Raw genomic sequence first — 7760 nt, 5'->3', positions numbered from 1 at the left:
AAGAGCTAGTATTTCGTTACTTTTTTTTTTTAACCTAATGCTGTCTTTTGGTTTCCTCAAATATGATCTGTTAGGGAATCAAATGATGCTGGAGAGGGGCTGGAGCGATAGCACAGCGGGTAGGGCGTTTGCCTTGCATGCGGCCGACCTGGGTTCAATTTCCAGCATCCCATATGGTCCCCCAGCACCGCCAGGAGTAATTCCTGAGTGCAGAGCCAGGAGTAACCCCTATGCACTGCTGGGTGTGACCCAAAAAGCAAAAAAATAATAATAATAAAAAAAATGATGCTGGAGAACTTTACCTGCCAATCACGATGGTCCGTCCACTCAGCCAGGAGCACGCTTCAGAGGACACTCTTCCCCCTGTTTAATTAATTTTTTGAGGGGGGCGGGATTGGCTATACCCATCAGTGTCCGGGGCCGCTGGTTTGGAGGTGGGTGAAGGTGCTTGCCTTAAATGCAGTGAAGCCACTTGGATCCCTGGCACCACACATGGTATGATCCCGGAGCACTGAGCTGGGAGTAAGCCCTGAGCACTGCAAGGTGTGGCCCCCACAACAAACAACAGAAATACCATAATATGCCCCTTCTAGAAACAGACAAACTTGCTTCTGCTCCGGGCCTGACAGACTCGGATGCCTGCTCCCTGGGGAAAGGATGAAGCTTCTCTCCACCCAGTGAGTGGGCGAGAGTTGCCCTTGTGTTGAGACGGGGCATTTATTGTTCGCCCCCGACTCCTTGGACACTGCGCCACACTTCTTACACCGAGGAGCTCGGGGGTGGGGGGAGGGTGCACAGTACTTCCCGGAATAAGGAAACAGGGCAGAGAGAGCCTGGTCCCTAGACCCGCAGTGGGCACAGTCCAGACGCCCCTCTGGGTGCCGGGGCTCCTGTCCAGAAGGAAGCCTCGGCACGTGCAGGAAGAGAGGCCGAGGGGCAGTGGGGACTGAAGGGAGGCTCATCACCTGCATTTGCTTTCAGAGCCAAAAACCACATTTCAGGCCGCGGAGAGAATCCAGAGGCCAAGCTGCTCCGGGCCAGCATTCAGCGGCGGCTGCCACACTGGGCCAAATCCCGGCACCACATTTGATCCCCCTAAGCCAGACGTGGCCCCTGAGTACAGCCGGTGTGGCCCCCAAACCAAAACATATATGTAAAACATTATAAATGATACATGTATATGTAGTTTAACACATAGTATATAAATATAAATATGGATGTATATGTAGTTTATTATATACACATACCCCCCTTCCCACATATATATATATATATATATATATATATATCACTGTATCACTGTCATCCTGCTGTTTATCGATTTACTCGAGCGGGCGCCAGTAATGTCTCCATTCGTCCCAGCCCTGAGATTTTAGCAGCCTCTCCTTACTCATCTTTCCCAGCGATTAGAGGCTCTTTCAGGGTCAGGGGAATGAGATCTGTTATTGTTACTGTTTTTGGCATATAGAATATGCCACAGGGAGCTTGCCAGGCTCTGCCATGTGGGTGGGATACTCTTAGTAGCTTGCCGAACTCTTCAAGAGGTATGTATATATCTATATATATATCTATAGATATCTATCTATCTATCTCTATATATCCCTCTATGATTTTATGGAAAATGGGTAGGGAGTGTCTTATGATGTGTAGCTTCCCTGGTGAAAAGATGAAGCTTCTCTCCACCCAGTGAGTGGGCGAGAGTCGCCCTTGTGTTGAGACGGGGTATTTATTGTTCGCCTCTGACTCCTTGGACACTGCGCCACACTTCTTACACCGAGGAGCTGGAGGGGAGGGGAGGGTGCACAGTACTTCCCGGAATAAGGAAACAGGGCAGAGAGAGCCTGGCCCCTAGACCCGCAGTGGGCACGGTCCAGACGCCACGTGGTCACGTGGTCCAGGAATATGTTCACTCATGCGTGAGGCTCGGCCCGAGCGTGTGATACATACATCCCTCTCAGGGCCAGGAGATGGTATAGTGATCAGGCTTGATTTCTGGTACCACATGGTCCCCCGGGCACCTCTGGGTGTTGCCTTGGAGTCCGTGTGCTGTCAGGGTGGCCTGGGTACTCGGAGCCCGGGTAGCACCCTATGTACGTGTGTATGCTCCTGCTGCCTGAGCAGTATATGCCCAGGTATTTCCTCACTACGTTCCTCCGTGTGTGTTCTCACTGCGCCCTGGCCCACTCAGTCACCGCAGAGAGCAGAGCAGGGAGGATGCCGGCTGGGGCCGAGGGGTGGGTGGCAGTGGGGTCGTCTCCACCTCTTGAGCCATGGGATACGGTGGGCCCGTGAGAGCAAGGGCCAAGGTAGCTTTCTTGCGTGGTGCTTTCCACAGGCACAGGGCCAGAGATAAAGTGCTTGCCTGGTGTGGCCAGCCTTGACTCAGTCCCCAGCACCGCGTGGTCCTCTGAGAATCACTGGGCCTGGTTGGCTGAGAGTTTTCAGGAAAAGCCCCCTAGGCCTCCTGAGCACCAATTAGGAAATTTCCCCCTGCCCGCCCACCCCCCAATTTTTTTGTAGGTGCTTTAGAAGCTCATCTGAAGGTGCAAGGAGGAGTTTCCTTCTGCTCTTACTGATGTATTTAGGTGCAGGTCACAATATTCTGTGGGTACCAACAAATATTTGCCAAGTCCAGCCTAGACTAGGCACTGATTGAGGCCTTGGGGAGGAGGGGCTAAGGAGTACTCCTGTGAACCCCATTGTGACAGTCTGGAGTTAGACCAGAGAACCTGGGGAGACTGGGGGACAAAGCCCAGTCTGGTTCTTACTGGCTCGGTCACCTTGAATGGGTCACATCACTCTTGTCAACCTCATTATTTTTATTGTTGTTTTGGGGCCACACCTGGCAATGCTCAGGGGTTACTCCTGGCTCTGCACTCAGGAATCACTCCGGTGGTGCTCAGGGGATCATAGGGATGCTGGGGATGGACCCCTGGTCTGCTGCATGCGAGGCAGGCACCTTATTATCGCTCCAGCCCCTCAGCCTCCCTTCCATTGTTTATGGAGTGGAGGTGATCTGCACTAGAAAGTCAGCTGTCCCGGGTATCTGGGCATCAAACGACAAGACCTGCTAGACACAGGCCTGGGAAACAGACCACCTGCCATGCTGAGCGCCAGCTTCCAGCATCTTTTTTTTTTTTTTTGCTTCTTAATTTTCACTTACTTTTACATATATATTTTTGGTTTAAGGACCAACCCAGCAGCTACTCCCAGCTCAGTGCTCAGGGTTCACCCTTGCCAGTGCTCAGGGGACCATGCAGTGCCGGGACCAGAACCTGGACCTCCTCCTCCATGCAAAGCGTGCGCTCAGCCCTTGAGCAATCTCTCTAGCCCCTAAAATCTTTGTATTTTGACGACAGCTTTGTGTGTTCTCTGGAACTTGCTGTTTTAAAGGTTTCTCTTCATCGAACTGTTCAGAGTTTGTTCCCATTTTAGTGTGTGAAGAGGCCCACAGGTGAAGGCACCCTGTTTTGACCAGAAGAGTCACCAGGTTTGATACTCACGACAAGCCCTCGGAGTCCGACTCTGAGAAGAACTCGCATGCGCAAATCTGTTTATTGTCTTGTTACCGCCGGGGCTTTCTGGGCAAGGTGCCTGCCTGCTTGCGGAGAGCTACTTTGGCTTTCTTACTGGGCCTTTCAAACTCCCAAGAGTCCTTGAGCGCCGCAGACGGTCTGTGCGCTTGTGGGCTGGGTCAGGATCAGGCAGATACCATCATCTTATAGTCTGCAGTCGCCTCAGGCCCGAGCAGGCGGCAAATCTCGCTTGGTTCCCAAATGGAGCCGAGGTTCATGTTCCTCTGCACTCCCTGTCTCCGGGGGCCTTCTCCAGCGCGGGGTCACCAAGGGTCGTAAAGTAAGAACCATTTTCATTGGTTTCTTTTTGTTTGATCCGAGGGGCCGAGGGTGGAGCCCAGGTGGGCCGCAGGCGAGGTAGTGCTCTAGCAGCGGTGCTCTCTCCTTGGCCGGCCCTGCGCTTCAGCCTGTTCGCGCTGTTACAGCCCCGTGCCAGACAACGCAGGGAGAAAGGGGATGGCGGAGGGCTGAGGGGCATGTGACTAGCTTTAGTACGAAGATACATATTTCCCTGGAAAATGTCTGCGTGCGATCAGGCATTGGGGACTACTGAGCGCCCGTCTCTCCACTCGGAGAGCGCAGCCTCACTGTCCCGCCTCAGCGATCCTAACTGCCCCCAGAGGGGCCGGATGGAATTAATAGGACAGCAAGATTCAGTCCCGACATGCACTTCAAGGAAAGCTGCAGCTCAGATGAGGAGCCAGCACCCGGCATGTAACTACCTGAGCCCTGGGACAAAAGGGATGTTGGAATCTGCGGTCCTGATGAAACAGAACTTGTGACACGTCCAGGTTAAGTGCACTTCACCTTTGGGAAATCAGAGACTCTTCCGTCCGGGAGAAGTCGTTGCAATTTTGCGTTTGGCAAGGCCACAGAGCGCTTGTGTTCTCTGGGGAGAGGAACACCCCCTCCGGCTCCTCAGACGCTTTGCAAGTTGGGCTCCTTGGCATGAAAGACTGAGCTGGAGGCGATCTCTTCAGGGAGGATGGAGACAGGCGGTCAGAGGAGGGAGACAGGCGGTCAGAGGAGGGAGACAGGCCATCAATAGGCTGTCAACGGAGGGAGACAGGCCATCAGGGGAGGGAGACGGGCGGTCAGAGGAGGGAGACAGGCTGTCAACAGGCTGTCAGCGGAGGGAGACAGGCAATCAGAGGCTGGAGACAGGCGGTCAGCGGAGGGAGACAGGCCTGAGGAGGGAGACAAGCCATTAGAGGAGGGAGACAGGCCGTCAGCAGGCCATCAACAGATGGAGACAGGCCATCAGGAGAGGGAGACAGGGGAGGGAGACAGGCCATCAGTGGGGGGAGACAGGCCGTCAGTGGGGGGAGACAGGCCATCGGTGGGGGGAGACAGGCTGTCAGTGGGGGGAGACAGGCCATCAGTGGGGGGAGACAGGCTGTCATGGGAGGGAGACAGGCCGTCAGGCAATGGAGACAGGTGGTCAGCGGAGGAAGACAGGCGGTCAGAGGAGGGAGACACTGTCACCGGAGGGAAACAGGCTATCAACAGGCCATCAACAGATGGAGACAGGCCGTAGTGGAGGGAAACAGGCAGTCAGAGGAGGGTGACAGGATGTCAGTGGAGGGAGACTGGTGGTCAGAGGAGAGAGACAGGCCATCAATAGGCTATCAACAGATGGAGACAGGCCTCAGTGGATGGAGACAGGCGGTCAGCGGAGGGAGACAGGCCATCAAGGGAGGGAGACAGGCGGTCAGAGGAAGGAGACAGGCCCTCACAGACGAGACAGGCCGTCAGGGGAGGGAGACAGGTGGTCAGAGGAGGGAGACAGGCTGTCAATAGGCTGTCAATGGAGGGAGACAGGCCGTCAGGGGAGGGAGACGGGCGGTCAGCGGAGAGAGACAGGCTGTCAACAGGCTATCAACAGATGGAGACAGGCCTCAGGGGATGGAGACAGGCGGTCAGCGGAGGGAGACAGGCCATCACAGATGGAGACAGGCCGTCAGCGGAGGGAGACAGACCATCAATAGGCCATCAACGGAGGGAGACAGGCCGTCAGGGAGGGGAGACGGGCCGTCGGCAGAGGGAGACGGGCCGTCAGCGGAGGGAGATGGGCCGTCAGCGGAGGGAGACGGGCCGTCAGCGGAGGGAGACGGGCCGTCGGCAGAGGGAGACGGGCCGTCGGCAGAGGGAGACGGGCCGTCAGAGAATGGAGACAGGCCATCAGAGTGCCGGTGGCGCCAGGTACTAAGGGCCCCACGCTCCTAGCTGCATTCTCCATTGTCCTGAGTGCAAACCGCGACGCTCTGAGCGCGCAGAGCTGGGATCCGCCGAGAGGGCAGCCGTGTACCGAGCCGAGACGGGCCTCCCCGGCGTGTGCAGGCCACGTGCTGGCTGCGGACGGACTGCTCCCCTGCGCTGAAACGGGGCCCGACAGCCTTCTCAGACCTTCAGTGAGAGGACCCGTCTCGGCATCTCCCCTCATGCCAGTGTCCGGAATGGTGACGGACCGAGGAAGGACGTGTCGGAACCTCGTGGGCGGTAGCGAGTCTTGGGTTTTCCTCCCCCTCTGCACGCCCACGGGTGTTTACCCAGTGGAAGAGCTATTTAGAGACACCACAATAATGAACACCCCCAAGAAGCAGGAAACACAAAAAGACGAGAGGTTAATTACAAACCTGAAATGAAAACTCCCCATGAAGGGGAGCGTCTACACTGATACCAAGGAGAGGAGGGACAGTGGTGCCAAGGGAGTCACCTAGAATGCACGCAAGGGGACAGAAGCCACGCAAGGGGACCGGAAGCCGTGAAGGACAGAAGAGGCTCCGAAGGAAGGAACGGAGTTTTCCGGAGGGAAGTAGATAAAACAGACAGAACAGTGGAGGAACATTTGCTTTGGTTTGGAGGTTGTGTGTGTGTGTGTGTGTGTGTGTGTGTGTGTGTGTGTGTGTATGGGGCCAACTTTGGACCACATTTGGCTGCACACGGGAATCACTCCTAGTAGGCTCAGGACACCACATGGGGTCCGGGGGTCAAACCCAGATTCGCTGCGTACAGGGCAAGTGCCATACCCATTGTGCTACCTCCCCAGCCTCCACGGAGAGCACTGAAAGTGATCGTGGCTGAGGATTTTCCAGAGGTTGAGACAGGGATTCAAATGAAAGTTTCCTTAAAAATTCCAAGCAGCCTAAATAAAAACAAGTTCACAATGTAGGGAAACTGAAAGTAAACCAAGGGCCAATAGAACAATCCAAAAAGTCACTAGAGGAAAAAAAAAAAAAAAAGACAGGTTCCTACAAGAGTGGCAGTTGGCAGCAAATCCTTACCAGCTCAGACAGAGCAAACAATTATTCAAACTGCCAAAGTGAGATTATTCTCAATCCGGCTAGATTCTCAAACCAAAACTCGACTCTCCTCCATAAGAGAAGTGGGATAAAGACCCTTGGTAAATAGCCCCAAACAGAACCGCGAAAGGATTAGTTTAACTATAAGAGGAAGAGTCTTATAAAAACGACCATAGCACTAGCTAACCTTTTATGTACATTGGCTACTGTTAATTTTCATGGCAACAGTATGAATAGTCACATATTGAACCCTTTTCCATGGTCAAACTATGTTATTCACTGTAACTACGTTTTGCAAGGAGGAAACTGAAGTACATAATGACTGATTCATATTGGTAGAAACCAGGATTTGAACTAGGAAGGCTGGGAAGACATGGATGAAGGGAATAATAACAAGCAAAGAAGTTGATAAAATACTCATGTAGAGCGTAAGTAGTCACTGATTCTATTAATGAACTTTTTGTTCTATGAAAAGCCGGAAGCAGAAAAACCGTGTAGAGGACACTGATGATGGTGGTGATGGCAGGACTTGCCCCATAAGTGGTTAAATCATGCCAAGACTATGTTTAGAGAAATGATAATAAATAATAACTTTAGACTTTCAATAAATATGTATAGTTACATAGTTTAAAAATTCAAGAATAATATTGTCAAGGATAGAAATGCAACTTGCAATTTCAAAAACAAAATTAAAAATAAAGTGAAAACATTTATCAATTTAGCAGGAAGCAAAAGAAGGCAAACTCTGAAGAGGAAAGACAGAAGAAAAAAGAAAGACAACAGTAAGGATATGTTATGTATACATGTATATTTCTCATCAGAATAAATTCTTATGAAATAAAATTTTCTTATTAAATAAACTAACTTGTATTTATTTTAAATT

This window comes from Sorex araneus, chromosome 7, assembly GCF_027595985.1.
Source record: "Sorex araneus isolate mSorAra2 chromosome 7, mSorAra2.pri, whole genome shotgun sequence".
Taxonomy (NCBI): domain Eukaryota; kingdom Metazoa; phylum Chordata; class Mammalia; order Eulipotyphla; family Soricidae; genus Sorex; species Sorex araneus.
This window is presented reverse-complemented; position numbering follows the sequence as displayed.